Consider the following 21,300-nt stretch of genomic DNA (forward strand, 5'->3'; position numbering starts at 1 on the left):
GAGGGTACTGTGGATGCTCAACTTGCATCAGATTGTGACCAGCTAAGCTGATGCTTCAGGATGTGTTACCTGTGCATGTGTTGTCCTTTGTACTGATGAGATCTTTCCTTCAGATCTATGGTTCTAGGAGTCGTTAGATTTTTTTTATGTTTTGCTTTCATGGTATTCTGTGTAAATCAAATGAAGTTACTCAGTAATTGATGCTGCTGCCATCAACTGATGAAATATTGAGAAGAAAAATGAGGTAACTCCAGGCTGTGATGCCTTTCATTTTTCCCTTCTATCAGCTACAGTCTCATTCTCCCTCGCCACAGGAGCTGGATGCAACAGGGATTTTTGCAGCACCTTAGAAATAGCTTTCCTATTTCAAAAGCTTGTGTTTTGTGGGTTTTCCTTAGATCTTCACATGGACTAAATGTGAGGATACAGTTACCAGCTGCTAAGTGTTTTCTTTTGAAGTTATATATTATCGCTGGCATTGCAGGGGTTGTTACTGTGCTGGGGCTGTGGATAGGCTGGATGGAGGAGAAACAGCTGTGCATTGTAATAAAGGGCTGTAGAGGGGACACACCGAGACATTTTATGCTCTAATAGGAACAGATGGATCCACATTTTTCTTCTGAGTAATGAAGTCATCTAAAAGATTGAAGTTGCACAGACATGGTAGTACTTTATAGTACATGAACTGCAGTTACTTACACCCCCTCAGTTTTCTCCCCAATCCTTGATGGAAATGAACTCCTGGCAAGTTCTGGCTTTTTACTATAGAACAGCTGCTATCCAATTAAACATCAGTTTCTCAAATGGAAATGTCAGTATTGCTGTCCAAGCTTCCTGCAGCAGTTGTCAGTAAGAAGCTTGGCCCATTGGAGAAAACTGCAGGTGCCTTGAAGATCCAGTTGACTTTGACTTTGTGGATTGAATCTCCTCTCTTCATTGTTAACTCGATCTGGAGCCTTCCTACTCTTCTGTCTCTGAAAGCTCATAGACTGGAGTGGTCTTTAGTTTGGACAAGGTAAGGGGGAAATGTTACTCTTAGATGTATTTTTAAGAGGCTGTGTACCTGCGGGTATCTGAACCATCTGTGGTGGTTTTGTTGGTCTTGTCAGCTTGAAAGTTGCCTTTTCTCAGCCTTCCTTCAAACTGAAGGGCTAGGAAAGGAGCGTGTGAGATGTGTGGATAATCTGTATTCTTAACTGTACCTCCAGGCTGGCATTATAAATCAATTGGTTTATCCTGGCTCGTGTGCACTACTTTGATAAAATTTCACTTCAGTTAAAATCAGATGCTTTTGATGGGCCCCAAGCTATAGCTACTGGGGTGCTCCTGCTCCAGTGGGAAAATCTGGAGCAGTTTTCTAATCCAGGGCAAAGTGAAAACTGATCCATTGTTGTATTACAGAAGGGATGCACTCGCTATGTATGAGTAATTGCTCTAATGTGTTCCTACCTGCCTGTGTCGAGAGCTTGCCAAGTTTATAGATGAAGATTTTGTTTTTCCTCAAATGTTCCTTACAGGAACTCTTGACAGGATAGTTGGGTTACATTGTCTGGAGTGGGAGCTCTGCATGTTTAGAATGCTGGTTTGTTTCCTATTATGAATACTCATGCATCCCACTGACTATTGTCCATAATTGCACAGGCACATAGGGTATTTTTATGGTGCCTGTACTCGTCTATACCCCAGCCAGCTTCCTCCTTCAAGGTCTGGGAGGCAGAGCTGGTGTGTAATAACTGCAACAAATCTTCCATTTGTTTTCCTCGTAAACCTGAAGAGAAATTAAAATGCTATGGATGATGCCTAGAAGCTGTTGCTGGAAGCATCTTTTTCCTTAAGCCTGTGTAATGTGTGTGATTGGCTTCTTGGCCAGATCTAGGCACTGGGAATTATCAGTGTTGCCCTATCACAGGTGAGAGGCTTGGGAGAAAGGATTAGGTGTGAAGGATTAGGATTACATGCAGAGTGGCTTTAACAGGAGAAGAGTTCAAGCTGCCTTTCAAATTGCCAAGGAACTGTGTGTGTGTTCTGCTTTGTGCTAAGTGTCCCTGTTGATGTAGTACTGTGTTCACACTGATGTCACTTCCTAGAAATGGCACTTTTATCTTGCTCCTATTATAAATACTCAGGAAACGTGTGCTGTAGTCTGTATATCTGGAGGTCTGTGCCTTGCCTTGCTTCTGCAGAACAGCTCAGACCCCTCATCTCTGTCACATGTAGCTGCTGTCCTAATCCCTGGGTGCCAAGGGCGTCTCTGGCTGGGAGCTCACTTGGAGCAGAGTAGTGTTCTTGTGAAAACTACCTAAATAAACACAAACTCTGCCATAATCTCTGGTATGAAGCTTGGAAGCAAACTGTCCCAGGGCTTTCCCAGATCTTTCAGTCCTCCTGTCCGTTCATTCCTCATGTTCTTAGCAATAGGCATAACGGTTAGCACTCTATGAAGTGCTTTGTGTGCTCTGAATCCATACAAGGTACTTGCTGTCAAAATCACAGACATCACTGAAGGCCTCTTTCTGAAGGAGAGCGTCTATAAAAAAAAATGTTTTGGAGATTATTCAAGTTATTTGGTTATTTTTGAAATATTGGCATCAGCTGGAGCTACTTGCTCTGTGTTCCTCTTTCCCCTTTACAGGGAGGCTGTAACTAGTTCTGATTTTTAAAAACAAAACAAAAACAACCTCCCCCTCAAGTTGCTCATTAGCAACAGCTTGGAAAAACAATTACATTTCTAAATATATTAGATGGGAAACTTCATTTGAAGTGAAGTCCCAGTCTTGAAACAATCTATTTTTAGTGTCAGGCTTTGTGTGAAATTTGTCCATGGATAAGTTGTGTTGCCCTGAATAAAAAATGCTACATACAGAGGAGGTATTGTTGGAACAGTTCGTAGAATTATAGCAGAAATTTGTGTTCCGATGACCAGTTAACAATTTTTTCCTTTCACTGGAGTACCAACAGCATTACTGTTATTGGCCATGTCAGCTCTAACAGTGGAGCCAACTGAATAGTTTTGGTGCTCCTTGTTAAGGAATCTCTTCTAAACTCCTCCTTGTGCTTATTCAAACAAGTGGAAGTCTTTCCCACTGGAGCGCAACAATATTCTTTTAAAAGCAGTTGAGTATCAGTTCAGTTGAGCTTTATGCAGTAAAGACGCGGGTGCTGTGTTGTTACTTCTTGCTGCTGTTTGGGGAGATAAAAGCTGTGGGCATCTTGCTCTTTCCTTTATCTCCTCAGATAAGTACAAACATTCTTCCTTTGTCTGGTAGATGTACTTCGGGCTGTTGTCCTTAGTGTTAACTCTGGAGTAAAACATGTAAGAGAATAACCTCAGGGGTCTCTGAGGTCTCTTCCTATCCGGGCTGCCCTGTAGCTCTTGCCCTGTTTTGTCCTTGGTGACTTGCCTGCCATGACCATAGCCAGTGCATTGCGAAGTTGTTTGTATGCAAGGGAATGTCACTTTGGTCATCATGGCCCCAAATCCTCCTACACCTCATTTTTTTCTGGGAATTGATAGGATTGGGAAACAAATGGAATTGAGACAAAGGGAAAAATAAATACACCCAACCAAAACAAACTGTACAGCTGCTGTTGTAGCTTCTAGGATGTAGCCAGTTAGTGCCAAACAATTATATGCTCTCAGCTGGAAAGAGACTGCTTCATTCCCTCTAGCAGAATATAAAATTAATTTCCTGTGATTGTTTGCCCAGCCCAACTCGTATATCCTGTTTGGGAGTTCTTGAACTGTCAGAAGGGTGAAGTGAAGGCCAGTGATGAGTTCCCCTGCATTGTGCACAGTGTGAGTTTAGAATTTTCTAGCTCCGTTGCAGTGCAGTTCTGGGGCTCACTGGCCCAGTCTTGCCCATGAAGGAAATGAATCGTCTTGTACTCCAAATTACTGCCATGCATATCCTGTTCCCTGATTTAGACTCCTTTTTGAGTAAGAACAGCCTTTTTCCATTTATGTGACCAATGTGGGTCGGTGTCCTGTGTGCATCTCTAGAAACAGTGCTGGAGTCCATATTACAAGGAGTCTTTCCTTCTGGGAGATAACTGAAGGAAGTTATCTACATTTATCCTTTGTTCTTGTATCTTTCTTCAGTGCCTGACAAGTGTTCTGTCAAGTTCAAACTCACAGAAAGAGTTAGTTTTGGCAATAGGATATAAATGTTTGTAACTTGTTGCCAATGATATCTTTGCTCCAGTGTACACTTGACAGCTGTATCTGAAATGAGAATCACAGTGTCTGTTCATTTAAAGAATGCATTTTGTATTCCTGGCAAAGGCAACTGTTACTGAAGGGAGGCTTGTGTTGCAGGAGATTACTGATTGCAATGGCCCATTGGTTTTAAATCCATGTAAACTCAGCCTTCTCTAGTGAATGATTTGCACAGCATTGCTGATCACAAACACCCCACCCCAACACAATTAGCCTTAAAACAGGAGCGTGAGGCTGTGGTGAAGGTCCCCTAAAATTCCCTGCAGTCAAAAAAAACCTGCATCCTCATGTTGTAAATATGAAAATATGAGATGGTTGATGTAAATGGGTAAAGCTGCTGGAGTAAATACATTGCAAGAGGAGATCTAGAGAAACGGTGAGTGTTGGTGCTTTGAGCACCTGTAAGCATGCTGCGCTGGGTAATGGGGATGTGAGCTATGCAGCGCTCCAGCTCTGCCAAAGAGTTTTAAAGTCTTATTTGCTGAACAGAAAACTTTTTTGTCTTCCTCTTGGAAAACCTGTGTAGCTTGGTCTTTCACTTTCGTGATTGTATATATGGTTATTTGTATATTCTTGTTGGCATTGCTGTCAAAACAACAATTTTGAGACTCAACTCCATTACCTGGAGGAAAACCTACCTCTAAGTGAGATTTGGTTCAATTTTGCAGCATCCATTTCCTACTTGCTATGGCAAGGAGTTCTTCATGTCTTATGGCAAATAGTCATGTAAATGCTTGTCTCTAATTAGCAGCTTGGTGAAAAGTAATTTAGAATTAATTTTGAGGGAGGATTAATCTGCATTGTCAGCACAAGCATTTTAGCCTCTGGAATTTCCACTGATACTAAGCCTCATGTAATCTTCAGTTAAGATGCTCTATCCCAAAATGACCTTAATTTGATATAGCTTTCTAGCTTGTGGCCTCATGTAGAAAACCCTTAGTCATTTTATAGCCTGATATCCTAATCTCACTTGCTTTGGGTTTTAGCAGCTGGAATATATTTTCAATGGGATTGTGAAGCTAAATCCTGACCTCCTGCCCTCTTGCATCTTTTTGGAGGTTTTTGCAGAGATACTATGGTGTCTATTAGCAGCTTAATTGGTGACTGAGCTCTGAATCAGAAAGACATTGAAATTTAAGTTTTCTTTCTGTGGAGAGGCTCTTATCAAGCGTTAGGTGTGGCCTGAAGTGGTATGCATGGTTTGGGTAATAGCGCAGAATTTCTAGCAAATTATGGCCAAGCCTTTTAGCTTTTATACCATTTGCCTTTTCCTGTCTTTGAGCTCTTGATCTTTTTGCATATTAGAAGTACAGATGGGAAGCTATTGAGGCCTGTGCTTGAGGATGTTGAATGCGTAGTCTCAGGTGACTTTCAGCACTACCTGTTTCTTCAGTTGCTCTTACTAGTAAAAGTATAATACCTTCAGCAGAGATTGCTGAAGCTGCTTAGGCTTTTGGCAGCCAGCTTGAATCTGTCCTTTTCTAGCTGGGAAAGTTGCTTGTAACTGTAGCCATACAGAGCAACGGAGGCAGTGGCAATAAACAACTGATGTGTAGCTGTGATGCAACCCCGCTCTTCTCCTTGCTTTTCGTTTTCCATTTGTCTTGGGTTATATGTTGACAGCTTCTCCTTCACAAGGAAATTCTTCTGGGCCGCTCTTCAAGTTGTTTGGTGTGTTTTGTTCCATATGGATTACTGTAAAAGTTAATGATGTGTCTGTGTTTAGGTAGGTAGGAGGAGAGGAGTCAAAGTCAGCTACATCTCACAGCACTACAGGAATTCTCAGATAACTACTGCTATTTACATAGGAGTGCTTTGGTAAGTGGAAACCATTGATGTTATTGACTCAGTGCAGCAAAATGTGCAGTTACTGAAAAGATCATAGTGAAGATAATGAACTCTTAAGCCTCTTAATCTGCTTACTTCACCACAGTAGCAGAAGCAGAAACTTCTCATTTGCTGGGGTGCTCTGCTTTTTATACTAGTCTTCTCTGTACCTGTGCCACATAGTAACTCAAAGCTTTGAAGTCTTGGTCTTTTCAGCCTCAAACGCAAGGAATGGACTTGTAGCAGGTGCAGGTATGGAGTAAAGTTGAGGAACTTGCTGGTCAAATGCTGGGATGAGTTGCCTTGAACTGTGTATCCCCAGAGTGCTGCATTTCTGGAGAATGGTCACAAGGTTGAGGGGAAGCTGAAGTAGAGGAGACTTGTTCTCTTCTTCCAGTCACTGATGTCTTTGTCGTCAGGGATTTTTTACACTTGTTTTCCTATGGCCTCTGCTGTGGACATGATTTGGTTGATCACTGGGAAATAAGTGTTGTATCTCCACCTCCATCTAGATGGTCACTGCTTCTCTGGTGGGATGCCATGTAGCTTTTGTTGGCACTGTGAGCTGGCCTAATATCATTGGGAAAAATGTTAACGTTGCTCTGCTTCTATCATTTCAAACAGGATGGCAATACCAGTGCAGACTGATGACTGCCAGGTTGTTTAATAGTCTGTTAAATCAGGTAATAAGCACTGCTTGTGATAGGTTTTTTTAGGCAAACAAACTGTTGACACACAGGACCAGGAGAAGCTTCTAGTTCTGTGCCAGCTTGGAAATTAAAGACGTGAAGAATTTTTTTTTTATAAGGGCAGAACAAGATCAGTATTTCCAGTTGAACTCCACGGGAGTGCTCACAAATAATGGCATCTTGATATCATGTAGCACCACTGTAATCTGTGAAGAAGGATCACTGAATGTTGCCTGAGGTGAGAACTGGCAACTTGACCTTGCTCTGGTATCAATATTTCTGACCTTTAGAGGAGGCCTGACAAACTGAGACTTGGAGCTCCCCTGGAACTGCATGTAGGCATCTTCCTCTGGCTGCTTAGTTAGTGTCAGCTCAGTGTTCGAGGTCAGAATATTTCTATAAACACGTAGAAAAAGTCAACTACATCTCTTTTCTGTAATAAACTTGAACCATGAAAGGCTCGTTAGGGTGTGTGCTGGGTCAGAGGAGTGCCCATAGTATGCTTTTGTTGAAAGCATTGCTGCTTGAGCACAGCTTCATGGTGTGGGTGCAGGTTTGGTTCATTGCCATGTGGACCAGGAGCAGCCAAGCCTACCCTCTTTCTCCAGTATAGGTCTGTGGTCTCTTTAAGATTGTTGTGTTGCTGCTTGGCAAGCACCTTAATTCAGGGATTGTTTCACACCTAGCAGTGTCATCTATGAATATTAAACCTATTGTGCTAGACTACAAATTGTGCTCGGATGGCAACTGCTGTTTCCATTCTTCTGTTTTCTTGTGCGATTTAATCAGAGAGCAAGAATGTGTTGTTTAGGGAAGCTGTTTCTTGATTAAAATATTTCCATCTACTCCTTCTCTATGTAACTGGTACCATCTTTCCCTGAAGATGGCAGCTTTTTTGAGCACTACTGTTGTTTGCTTTTATTGCTGACTTGTCTCTGCATGGGATACTATTGAAGTACTACTGAAACACTACTTGGTTATTTAAAGCTTTAAAATTATCTGAGTGAGTAATGAGTTGGATAGGAGTTCCCTTAAAATGGAGAACAGAGTTATTCTTGTTTTGTGAACAGAAGTGAAAAATAATACAGATATTCTCTTCTGGAGAGGAATTTTGTGCAACTGATAACAGCTTTTTCTCAACTGAAATTATACAATCCTTATTTACAGTCTTTCTCTGGCAGTTTGATAATCCGTCAGGATTCTGAAGTCAGTATGGCCTTCCATGCACAGATAAAAAGGGTGGAAAGGGCTTTTTCTGTTCCTTGAGCTTCTCTTAGCCCTGCTATCTTTTTTTGTTCAGATGGTGTAAGAGATGGCAGCTGGTTCTCTTGGTTGTAGACTTTGCTTCTGGCTGACAGAGGGGCACCACTCTCCTCAAAAGACTTGGCTTTCTGCCTCAGGGAAAGGGTGGGGGTGTGAAGCTATACCAAGGCTATCCTCATTAATGAGTTATCAGGGGAAAGCCAGAGGTTCTGTGTAGCAAATGCATTAGTAAGTTTTTAGATGCTTTAAAAACGACAATGCAGACACTCCTAGAATAACAGTACTGTTTCTTCACCCATGTTTCCCTTGGTGCGCATCTAGCAAACGTTTGTCAGTAAACTGTTCTCTTGATACTATTGGTTCTGTAAATACTGCACATTCCTGGCTTTCAAGAGTTTCTGCAGTACCACAGTTCTTGTCAGAATTGTTCTTAGTCAAATTTCACATTTTTGTAGGTCTCGGCTTAAAATAATCTAGCAAAAAAATCCAGGAGAAAGAGTTGAGTGTGAGGAATCTTGGCTGTTTAAGGAATGTGACTATAAAAAGATCTGTCTTCTGATGAATAATGCACTGTGCTGGCAGAAGTCTCAGAGGCTGATCATAGCTCTGGGTGCAGCACGGGTGGTGTAAGCCATGGTAGTGCTGCTTGGGCTGTTCCTTACACCTGTTGCTGCATCAGCAGGTTTGAGCAAAAATGAAGGCATTGTGGTACTGCTGAATGTGCAGTGCCCGATTTTAGTTTGCTTTCTAAAATCCAAGATAGTTTTCTAATCCCTGGAAACGTGTTCCCAGCTATTGGTGGGGGGCATCTATCATGAAATGCAGGGAAATGTTATAGGAACAGAAATACTTAGCTTTGGTCAATGCGTTATGTGCAAGGGTGCTCCCTGTTCATATAAACAAATGGCGATATTGGTTTACAATTTACCACTGAGGCCTTAATTGCAGTGGGTAGATGAAGTAACAAACTGTACCCTTAAAACCTTTGAGCTGTGATGTAGGTTGCTGGGGAGCAAATGTTAGTATATTGAGAGTTCTACTGAAGGGCTGTTGTGACGTGTAGCTGTGTAGCAAACAGCCTGTGCTGTATTTAGTTTGCTTGCAGGGCTGCACGCTAAAAAAAATAGACAGATTGTAGAAATTCCTTCAGTGTATCAGTTTCGTCTCCTGTTCTCAATTTGTGGTTAGGAAACTGGTTGTCGAACTGTGTGCTGTGTGAGGAGTGCAGCTGAGTCTAACATTTGGTGCAGTGTCCGGTTGTGGTACATCAGCTGTGCAGTAAACATGGTGAGGCTGCCCAGAGTGGCCATGGTGCCCCATCCCTGGAGACACCCAAGGTCAGGCTGGTAGGCTCAGGCCTCTGAACGCTTGATGGAGCTGTAGGTGTCCCTGTTCATTGCAGGGGAGTTGGACCAGATGGACTTTGAGCGTCCCTTTCAACTCAAATGATTCTATGATTCTGGACTATAAGTTTTGCACTTGAAAATACAGGTTAGTCAGGTACTGAGACCATTTGAAAGTGATGCAAAACCACTGAAATCCAAGAGGAATAGGGGGTGCATTTTTGTTTTGGGTTGTGTGCTACCATTTGGAACTAACAAAGTTAAAAAGAAATGATTTTTACGAAGTGGGGACTTGAGTTCTACCTTGAGCTATCTCAACTAGTTTTCTTATTTTCTCCCAGTCTCAAGTCCTATTAGAAAAAATGAGTATTGTGATTGTCAGCTTAATGACAGTAAGATTGCTAACGTTTGATAGAAAAATTACTTTGCACATCTACATTGCCAGTATCTTGGCAAAGATCTCCCATCCTGTACTAGTCTTATAAAGCTGTTGCATGCAGAATCATGGAGTGTTTGGTATGCTATACACACTAAGACCACCTTTGTGCACGTGTTCTTAGCTGTGGGTGACTCGAGGGCACCTAGAAAGAAGCTTTTGGTCACTGAAGTTGCAGTGTTGGAAGTGTTCCTAGTCTGTTTTGGCTGGTCCCCCTAAGGTGGAGGAGTAAGGAAATGCTCAGTGCCTGAAATCCAGCTAATACAGGGGAGGATGACAATAAAAAGCTGTGTCTGATTTGTCTGGTCTTGCTGTTGGCTCGTGCTGCCCATCAGTGCCCCAGTGGCAGGAGGCCTTTCTGGCTATTTGGTAGAGACCATCATGTGCTTGCTGGGGATTCTGCCTGTGTGCCTGACAGCAATGCAAGGCTAATGCAGCTTTGAACAAAGATGGAGCTATTGATTTCATATTTGAGAACTGTTAAATACTCATGCTGACTAATATTTAGCTCTCATGAAAATATCCTGCAGTAATCTTCTTTCCCTCCCTGAGGACATGCAGGAGCAAGCGTGAAGCAGCAGCAGATGTATCTTCACATGTGACTTGCTCACAGACCCTTCAGATGCCATTTCCTCTTCCCTGAAAAACATCTTTCACTTTCTTTTCCTACAGCCAAAAAATGTTAATGCTCTGCAGCATTATTACTGGGTGAAGGTTTTCTTTTCAGCTGTAGGTGCATTAAGCTGGGCAAAGTAAAAACCAAGATACAGTCAGTTCTGCTAACGGGTGAAATTCACGTGCCCTGCTTTCCAAAACATATGCTATCATTTTTTTTTTATTCTGTAATGACTTGCATAGTACGGTGTTTTGTATGTTCTTCTTGCATGTTATTAATTGTAGCCACAGATAATAATGAAACTAAGGCTAAGTAGAGATTTACTGGGGCTCAATTCTGTGAAGCAAGAATAGCTGGTGGTTGGAAGAGCGGTTTCTGTGTTGTATCTGTAGTAGATGGGATTCTTGCCTAAGTGACCTGGGCTTGAATGTTCCTTCACAAAGCGGCATAGGCATTTTGCATTATTTATTGAAGAAAATGCGTAATCCGGCTCTGTTTTCTATTTCCGTCTTACAGCAGCAACAACTTCACAGTGAGAGTAACCTTTCAGAATTCCAAATGCCAAGTGAAATCTTTGTACTGTTTCCAAATGTTTTATTTTAAGTTTTGTTACTTGTGGTCTATTCCTTTAAACCCTTGAGTTCACCAATCAGGTAAGGAAATGTGTCTTTTAATATGTTAATTTTCTATTACTTTGGCTTCAGTCAGAATTATCCAAATACAACAAAACTCTCCTCCAGCAAAACCACACTGGATTAGGACGGCACTAATGCTGCTTGTCACCTGATTTGTGTGTGTCCACAGGGATAACAAAAGCAGCTTACCTGGAGTTTTGTAGGGTGCTTTTAGAATGAACAAACACACTATTCACAAAGCTGTACTGGAACTGTGCACTCCTCGGGACAGGGCCTTTCATTCTGTGCAGCCCAGAATGTGATATGTGGTAGATCTGGTAGCTTGTCCTACTTACTATGGGGGGAGACACAGATACTTGCTCCTTTATAAGCTGCATAGGTTTAAGACAAAGCTGATAGGCTAGTTGCCTTCTCTGCCTACTGCCAAATTCTGCTGTTATCTGTTATTGACATTTATCATTTGGAATTGTTTTGATTTTTTTTTTTTGAAACAAGCAGAAATGGAAAATACTTTGTCTGGAGACCTGCCTGCACACAGGAGGAGGTGCCTAGCCAAGAGAAATTGTTTCATGAGAATGTTTGCAGAGGGAGATGGTGATTAGTGAGACATGTGATCAAGTGAGTTTAAAAATTGCCACTTTATTGGACAGGCACCTGCCTAGCATAGCAAGTTGGCCTCTGTCATCTTCAACCTGACAGGAGTTTGCCCCAGACTGTGGGTAGCTTTTCCATGCTAGAAATGTGCTACAAAACCTGCAGAGCTCTGGGTGAGTCACTCTGGACACTGGGATTGCCTTCTGATTGGAATTTTTTTTTAATGGGACTCAGTAGATTTCAGCTTGGCTTCTAGCATTCCTCAGAGCCACTGGGGAGCCAAAAGATGTAATGTGGAGAGAACTTGGATGACTTTCTAAGCCTTAATGAAAAAACCTGCTATTTTGCTGATACTGCCTCGTAATGTGAGACCATGAGAGAGATCAGTCTGAGAAAGCAAACCAGAGGAAGTGATGTTGCTTGTGCAAAGCTAGATGTTGTCCAGAAGCAAACTGAGGTCTACAATGTGCTTTGCAGTTTGTGGGTATGTGTGTATCACATATAGCACTGCCATGCATGAGATGATTTGGATCCTCACATTCCTTCAGTGGTGGAAGGAAGCGTAGAGTACAGCAAAAGTAACCACAACCTTTGCTTGGCCTGATGCTGTTTTCCCATCTGCAGCATAGCAGAGCCTGTGTGAATTGCTTACTTGTGTTGCTCTTTGGGGTACTGTAGGTAGTATGGAAGCATGGAAACCCAGGTTTGCAAAACTTGTTTAACCTGTTTGTGTCAGATGGAAGCTGAAGGCACTAAATGATGTGTGATTGCAGATGTTAATAATGCCATCAAGCACTTTTCAAATTCATCAGCTTAAAAAAGAAAAGCATCACTGTTTATATATTTACTTATTTATTTTCCCAGCATCAAGCAATTCCTTCAGCTCTTGAAATGGGAAAGAGTGAGGCTGATCGCCTTGAATAGGGAACAAATTCTTTGGAGCAGAGTGTGACTTCAGCTCTATTTGGTGCTTAGCATAGCAACCCTGGCATCAGATCTTGCTTCCCAGCTGTTCATGGTAACGTTGCCCAAATTAATTTCCATTTTTTCCACTCAGATTTTGAATGTAACCAGTGGAAGTATGGCTGGATTCTTGCTGGCAAACTCAACTGTGCAAATGGGTTTTGCCAAAGAAACCCAATGCACCCGCCTGCAGTAGGAGCAGTGTAAAATTCCTTGGCTTTGGGGCACAGTTGCACAGTGTGTGTCATTATTTTCCATATATTTAGATAGGCTTTGGGGAAGGCATGCTATTTTTCAGAGTAGAAGTGCATCTCTACTGAAGTCGAGGCCATCTTCTCAAGCTCTGCAGAGATCCTTTGGCTCTGAATACTTTTGTTTTAGCAGCCCCAGAAAGTGAAAGCTTTCTCTTGGTGGGAGGGAAGAGAAGGCTGCTGCAGTGCACTGGGGCTCTGCCAGGCTGTTGGTGGCTGCAGCGTGGCTCTGGTCTATGGGAACTATGGGACTGGGGAACTTGTAGGTGGCACAAGAATCGTTCTCACGCTGGTTCACTTGCATGTTGTCTTTGCGTTAGCACAGGGACTGAAGACTGCTTTACCATTTAGCCTGAAAGCTAACATCGCTGTGTAAGCTGAAAGAAATGCCTTAAAATCTGTGTCTTTAAGATGCTTACTATGCAGGAGCCAACATAATGGGGTCATGTTGTGTTGTGAGGTTGCCCTACATAAATGCAAGAAAAGATAATTGGAAGCCATCACTTGGGTATCACAAGATGGAGGGAATTGAGAAGATATAGCTTTAATGTGAACATACAGTGTCCATCATGTATGCTGCTGAAAGCTGTTCAGACACCCGCACCAAAGTCATACAGAGTACATTTCTGCTTCCTGTTCTCCCTGAGTAGTTTGGAGGCTGCTGTTCGTGCCCTTGGTGTGCTGTGCACCCACCCTGAGCTGTGTGGGATGGGAGGGTCCAGGGGGAGCTGGGCGGATGCTGGTGGGAAGTGTGTTGGCACAGCCTGCGTGACGTTGGCACAGCCTGCATGCAGCAGATGCTTGACACGCTTTCCAAGCAGATCTAATGGAAAGTGCTGCCAGCGCATGTGCAAGTCATCCAGAGCACACGGGGTGAACGTGGTGTCCCTTCCTAGAAGGATCATGCGGCATGGCATGTATGGCTGGGAATGTGTGCAAGGGGGAAGCTGCTGAGTGCTGTCCTTTTTCTCTAGGGCTGATTCTTTAAATTGGGCTGTGCTGAGATACTATAGCCATGAATTTTATTTCTTTATTTCTATTTCTTCTTTCTTTTTTTTCCCCCCTCCCCCCCCCCCCCCCCCCCTCTCTTGAGCATATTATCTCCTAACTACATATCTATTAGGCCATCTGAGTGAAAGCCAAATCTCATTTGAGGAGTGCTTTGGGGTTCTCCAGGTTGATTTACTTTCTTATAGCATATTACTAATACTGAACTTAGACGTTAGTAGCCCCCTGTAGTAAAGGCTTTGTGGGGGGATTTGTGAGGCATTGATAGCTATTTCACTTACTGTGCCCATGCAGGACAGCTCAGTGTAGCTGGCATTAATTCACATGAAGTGCATCAGGTTTGGTGTATGTGTTAGTTGGGAAGTCCAATTGAAAAGCATCCTTCAAAAGGCACTGTCTGTAATGATGGGTGTGAACAGTTATTCAATCAAGCCTTACAGCAGTATTGTCTGTTCATAACTTAGCTTATGTCTTGTTAACAAGAAGGCTTAATTGCTTGGAATACTTACCCGAGTGGAGATATATTTAGACAGATTTCTTTTGTAGATGTTTCCCAAGAAATCCATGCATCTGTTCTTCCATTTTATCTGTGTCTCACGATGCTATGTTCTTTCTCATTGCCGTTGGTTGGAATATTTTTCTATGTTAGATGTTCCATTTAGAGCCATAATAAAAAGAGGCTGGAAATGCCACGTGAAGGGAGAAGGGGAGAAAAAAAAAAAAAGAAGGAATAAGCTTGTGTTCCTTGTGGGTTTCTTTTTTAAGCGAGCTGCGTACTGAAGAAAATGCTTCATCAGAGCTATAGCTGGCTTGGATTGGTGGAAAGAACAGTGGCACTCGGGGTGGTAGTTGTTACCTAAGCACTTACAGAATGTCAGTTGGATTATAATCCTCGGGTACAGCACAAAGTTTTGTTCCTTGTCTGTCCATGCTACCTGACCTTTGGCCAATGCCTTCTGTAGGGATTTTTTTAAAGACAGCAACATTCTCCTTGTGTGTGTGACTGACTTGTGTGGACAGGTGATGGAACTGCTGCGTGGGGACACCTGCTCTGTTTCCTTCTGGGTGCTGTAGCCCTTCTTCATGAGGCTGCTGGCCTGCCATGGGAACATCTGTTTGGAAACTGCTTTCCACAAGAGCAGAAGAGGTGTATAAAAGCTACAGGATGACCAGGTGGGATTTAAATATAATTGCTTCAGTAAATGCAGCCCTAAAAATGTCTCTACTCAGAGTTGAGCAAATAAATACATGAATTCTTTGTGCTCTCTTCCTGTGATGGTGTTCATATGGTGTTTTAGATACCTTCTGGAAAAGATAAAGCTGCCTTGGATTAGTGGAATGACTTAGAGTATTGCTTCTGTTTCTGTTCCTCTAATGCCTGGAGACACAGCAGGCTTTGCTGGAAACTAAGCTGGGGTGGCTTTTGCAGTAGTGATGCTTTCTCTGTTTCCCTGCAGTTAGCAGTGTGCAGTCTGGGGTCTTGAACATTGCTCAGTGAGCAGTGCTAGGACTCTGCTTAGCATCTTTTGCTGTCAAAGAAGCTGCCTATTTAGAGAAGAAAACATCACACTTTAAGTGGAGAATGTCTACTATACGTTTTTATTTGAGGGAAAAAAGGCAGCTTTAATGGAAGCAGTGATTCTCTGTGTCTTCTGCCTGATGTGAAGGACCTGAGGTTAGTTAAGCCTTGCAGCAGGGAGTAAGATATATTTAGAGACTGCTTCTTGTCTGAAACATAGATGCCATGATGAGATAATGAAACAGTGCAAGGGGTTTCTGGTACAGCAAAGCTAGATAGTCATATGATGTAAAAATAGAAAAGACGGGAGCAAGGAGGGGGTGTTTTTCTGCCTGCTCAGAGATTGGAGTCAAGCAAGAAACATGAACTCAAAAACCTGTGGGATGTCCAAGTACATTGGTTGTCCTTTTCAGTCATGTGGCGTGTTTGAAATCCTTCTCCGGTGGCACCAACAGCTCAGTACTCTGCCAATACATGCTCAGGTAGTGTAGGTGTCACTGAGCCCTTGTCTGTTTTTCAGGTATGCTTTTGCATTGGGAGAAATAGCAGCTGAAAGCAGTGGCACGTAATGGTCAGGTTCAGAGAATATTAGAGCAAGAGTGCTGTGTGCTGGGAATGGTGATCATGTCTTCCTCTCTCCTGAGATGGGATGGAAGATGCAGTGTTTTTGTGGAGAAGGCACTGTTGGGGTGGAAGAGAATGGTTAATAAGCAGCACCTGCTTGAGGCTCCTGGCTGTGTTTGAGCCATGGGGAGTGGTGGTGGTTGAGGTTCCACACTGGCATAAGTATTCTAGGTTTCCTAAATGCATATTCAAGTCAGTCAAGTGATTCTTTTAAAGCAATTTCTGTTTCACAAATGCTCATGTAGGAATGAGGAAGAATGTATTTTATTAACGTCCTGAAACACTGTAGCTTGTATTTCCCCCATTTTCATGCATCTGTAAACTGAAACATCTAATTTGAGGCCTGAGAGGCTCAGATGGGTTGAGCAATGAAGAGAAGGGCTGTTTTCATTCATAGGCTGCACAGGGCTGGATGTTTTGAGAGCAGTCTCAATAGAACTTCCACACTGCTGGTTGCTATGTGAATGTGAGCTTATTTTGGTATGTACTTACAAGCCCTGCCACCTCCGTAAGTGAAAAGCACGGCTTGCTGATAGCAAAATGGGAGTGAAATGGAGACACAAGGGAGCAGCAGGCTTATCTACGCCCAGTGTTGGACCATCTCTAATGTTTGGCAGTCACTCGAGAGTGTGGAAGGCTGGTGTAAGCAGAGCTAGGAAGAGTTAATGTATAATGCTGCTCAGAGATGTTTGCTGCCTGGTGTGCAACCATAAGGCTAAAATACGTGAGGCTTTCCCTGCGTTTTCAAGCTATTAATATCACTCTGGCATAGATGAAGCGTTTTGCTGCATGTGCTCTCAGCTATGCAATGATCTGAAGGCTGCTGCCTTTGGAGAAATGATAGGAGAGCGAGGGGAAGAGGAGCATGTTTACTTTCCCCCTGATTTCTAAAAGTATTATAGACAGAAATGAGCTAATTATGGAGCATGTGCAGTCATCTTAATCTCTGATACTGTGAATGTCCATTTTCTACTCTTGTTACTGGAAACATAACTGTCAGAATGGACATATGAATTCTTGTGAAGAATGGTTGGAAGTATTTTGCTTTTTCTACCCTGTTTCCCAATGTATTTTTTGCATATGTAGTATCCTTAATGTGGTTGACATCCATTTTTCAGTGTCTTACTTCTGTTTTCACATGGTTTTCATAAAACAAAGTATATAACAGGATACTGGATAAATATATAAAACAAAATAAGCTTGAACCTAATAAGCTGGCAACAACCAACAAGTGCATTGTAAAACAGTATATGCTTAGCATGCTTTGTCTGCAGCTTTTCCTTCTGAGATCTGCTCTCTTCATCTCCCAAGCACGAGCATCATTGTGAAAAGACTGTTTAATATTTGGCTGGTAAAAAAGCTTTGTGCAAGCAATTGGGCCGTGACGGTTTCATTGCCTGCATTTTTCTCTGTTTTGCATGGGGGGGGGGGGGGGAATAGGTAACCTTTAATGGTGGTAACTGCTTGATATACAGTATCAGTGCTTGTAGTCTGAGAAGTGCACATTAGTTAAATGAGATGCAGACCTTGGGGATGGGGCCTTGAGTACTGCAGTTGGGAGGATCCTACAAGTTTATGCAGATACCTTTTCTGGAAGAGTGACTTCATGGACTGTACTTGCTGTACATAGATTCTGGGTGGGTCTTCATGTTCATCTCTTCTTGATCATCTTATGTCCTGAATGCAGCAGGTGATAAAATGAGGGTTTTTCCTCCCTGACAAGGCAGGGTTTCATACCTTAAGTGCAGTCACCTAGACTTGGTTGGGTGAGGTGCCGCAAGGTGTGCTGGTGGGCACTGAATGGCAGACAGCTCACTTTTCCAGTTGTGTTCACTGAGCTAACACACAGCCCCAATGGCTGGTGCTGCAGCTTCATTTAAGATCTGACTTCACCCTTCCTGTAGAGCTCTGCCAGGGCAGGAATGTGGGTGATGAGTTGTGTTCTCTGCTTCCTGCCCTTGAACGGCTCATATTCCCCGTCCCAGCTGTCTCCATGCACATAGCTTGCTGAGATGCAGAGCTATTTGGCTTCTGTGCCAGCACCCAGGCTCCCTCTTGCAGCCTCAGGGAATTTCTGCAGCAAACACTGCTGCCATGTGTCATAAAGTGAGCAAGACTGAGTATTGGGGAATTCCCTTCTGCTTAAGAGGTGGAACCACTCTCCTGATGCTAATGAATATTAATCATCTGCTTGAGAAGACTTCCAAAGGTGGATGTTGTGCAGGGGTGGAAAGTCTTCAATTCTCAGTTCATTTGCTGAAAAACTGAAGTTATCTTGCAAACACGAGCCCTTATCTAATTGCATAGTTAGCATCTCTAGTTGAAACAGATACTTATCTCTAATACAACATAGTTAAAAGTCATAATACTGAGTGAGCAGCAAGCTGCACAGGAAACCAGTGATGGATGTGATCCCAAGGACTCACAGTGCCACGTCCTCCCCAGAGCTGAGCCCTGGCTGGTGCATGGCTGCTGTGTCCAGGTCTTGGCAGCAGGCTCTAGCAGTCAGATGGCTGGTGCAGCTGCAGCTGTGGGAGATGTGCTGTTTGCTCAGTTTTCCTATTAGAAAAATGGGCTTCTGGGGGAAGTGTCAGTGTTCAAGTTGCTAGGGATTGCCCTTTGCTCTTTATGGCAGTTTATTGTTAATTATGCAAAGCCTTGTGGTACATAAGTGGTACTGGTTAGCTAAAGTCCCTGAAAAATGGCTGTCTTCATCAGGATACATAAATGTAGAACAACTTGAAGGGTTATTGGTTTTCAGTTTGTGTTATGGATGCATATATAGGGAGAGGCAGAAAAAATATGCAAACTGTTGTGTGAAGGCTTCCTGCGTCATTTTGGGTGGGTAGTTTGGTGCTGTCTCGTATTGCTCAACTGCTTTTCTAACCCTGTCTCCTCTGTATGCTGTTCTAACAAAATCCTTTGCTTTTTTGTTATTTCTTCTGCATTTGTGCTAGAAGTGTTCTAATTTCCTCTGAGGTAAAATAATTTCTCAACAGAAAATTGATGAGGCAGAAGTGTAAAAATGTGTTAATAACTTTGCTGGGATTGCATGCTTCAGTGGACTCAAAGAACTGTGGTAATGGATGACAAAAACACTCTGATCTGTTCTCTTATCTCCATATGTTCCTGTGGCTGCATGTCCCCTTAAATGCCAGGCACAGATCAGGTTCTGATCTCAAAGCACCTGGGGAAATCCCTTAGAGCATGCAGCAGTGTGTTGATGAGACTGCAGAATTGCCTCCTGTTTCTGATGCTCAAAGCGGGGTTTCCCAGCAGCCAAGGTAATTCCCCAAAGCAGGGGATGCTAGCTGTGCTTAGAGGGGGAAGGAAGAGGAAGAGGTGGAGTTGCAGTTGAACTGAATTCCAAAGCCATTTTTTTTAATAAGCTGTATTGAAATGTGTTCTGCAAAGGCTTTTTGTTGCCAGGGGAGCTGGGATTCCTCACGACGCACCGCTCTGCCCCCTCCTCCCCCCCTTTCCCTCTTAGCATGCAGGGAACGCTGCATCATCCAGCAAGGGTATCTCCTGTCTCCCGCCTACGCTCAGCTTGACAAGCAGCAGTGAGCATGGGCAGCTCCTGAGAAAGCAACCTTGGCTTTCCTGTGGCAAGGTTGTTCTGCCTGCAAGCTATAACTTCATTCCCCATCTCAGGTTCTCTGGAGTGCCCTTTGTATCTAAAGCGAGATTACTTCTAAATAATGGAAAGAGAGGGGAATGCAGCTGCTTTTTAGAGCATGCTGTGGGAAACGCTGCTGTTGGAGTAGCAACATTTGTACTAGAAAGCCTGCTTCTAGAGAGTAGCTTTCCTTTTTTTCCAAAGAGGAAAATCATAGATGATAAGAAACTGAAACAGATGGTCTCAGTGTTTGGTTCGATCAGCAAATGTAGAAATAATGGGGTGTGAGACTGCTTGTCTCAGACTGTGGGTTATGCTGGTGGGGGGTCTGTGGAGCTGGGATTTAACCACGAACACTTGCTTCCCACATGGTGCATGTGAAGTGAAAATCCCTTTGTATTCCTTGCACCGCTCAGCCATTGTTCTGAGGACATTGGTGTGTGACCTGGCTGCTTAAAGCAGTTATTACGTGTAGAGCTTTCCCTGAAGAGAGACTTTTTTTTCCCCTCATCGTCTTGCTTTTCAGAGTGACATGAATGCTTGGATCTGTAGACAATACAGAAGAAAAATTGATGCTGTTAATGAGACTGTTGCCCACCTACATTTTAACATTACTATCTTAGCTTGTCTTGTGGTTATTGATGTTATATGGTGGAGACTGGAGATGTTAAGTACTCAGCCTGTGTTGGAAAATGCCTCAAGAAATGTGGTAATTGGTGTGAGACTGTTTCAGACTGACCTTCATGTCTGAAGAGGACATGAGCAGATGGGTTCAGTTTGTGTGTGGTATTTCAGGTGCTGTGAGTACCAGCCCAGGACTTGGTGACTATGCCAAGCCCAGTAGTATTCAGACTCTGCTCTTGATGGCTCCTGTTTAAACCACTAATACCACTGTAGAACTGCACTGGCCTTAAGGGAAGACACTGCTATACAAAACAAAAAAATCCACAGTACGTCAGTACATCTGGTCTAGCATAAGATCAGAATGAGAGCAGTGGAAGTTACCTACACTGCCAGCCTCTTGGTGCAGAAAACAAACAGAAAAACACTATGAATGTTCAGTTTCAAGGCAACAAGGGAAACTTTGCGTTGTGCTGTCAGGTGGACAGGTGGGGTTGCTGATATAGGTGTGTGCATAGAGACTTGCAATGTGTATGCATGAGTTGCTGTACACTTTTAGCATATTCCTTGCAGTATGATATGTTAAGTATTTCTATATGCTATGGCCAGATGTTCTTGGTTGTGAGGTGTGGTAAAATCCCTCAGTAGTTATTCTTGCACCTTTTCCCTTTTTGCTTCATGGTTTTCCCTCAAATACAAGACTACTTGTGGGTTGCTCTCTGCATTAAGTTGGAGCAAGCCTGCTGAGCTGTGAGATACCAAGCAAGGGGTCTACCATGTGCATCATCTCTGCAGCTTTGGGTCATCTCCTGAGTGTCTTCCTAGGGTCAGAAGTACAAACTGAAGGAATGATGTGAAGCACAACCACAACTGTTTCTGATGAAGGAGGCAGGCTGAGTGTGGTGTGGTGAGGTTGCTTGCCTCACATGTGTAGAAGCTGGGTCTTAGTTTTGAAGCCTCGTGAAGTTCAGTGGTAAGCCATTGCTGTAGTTGCACACAGGTATACCAAGCGTGGTTGCATAGCATTTCTTCTCTAGTATTAGCAGAAGCAAGAAATCCATCACCAGGTTCTCTGC

At 43.1% G+C, this 21,300-nt stretch overlaps 1 protein-coding gene across 3 annotated transcripts in view; it reads left to right on the forward strand.

Moving 5' to 3' along the window:
• Positions 1-21,300, forward strand: part of MCU (mitochondrial calcium uniporter) — a 78,981-nt gene that overhangs the window by 20,917 nt on the left and 36,764 nt on the right. The window lies entirely within an intron of this gene.

The sequence above is a fragment of the Coturnix japonica genome, chromosome 8 (genome assembly GCF_054131305.1).
Source record: "Coturnix japonica strain WE chromosome 8, WE-NBRP24, whole genome shotgun sequence".
In the NCBI taxonomy this organism is placed as follows: Eukaryota; Metazoa; Chordata; class Aves; order Galliformes; family Phasianidae; genus Coturnix; species Coturnix japonica.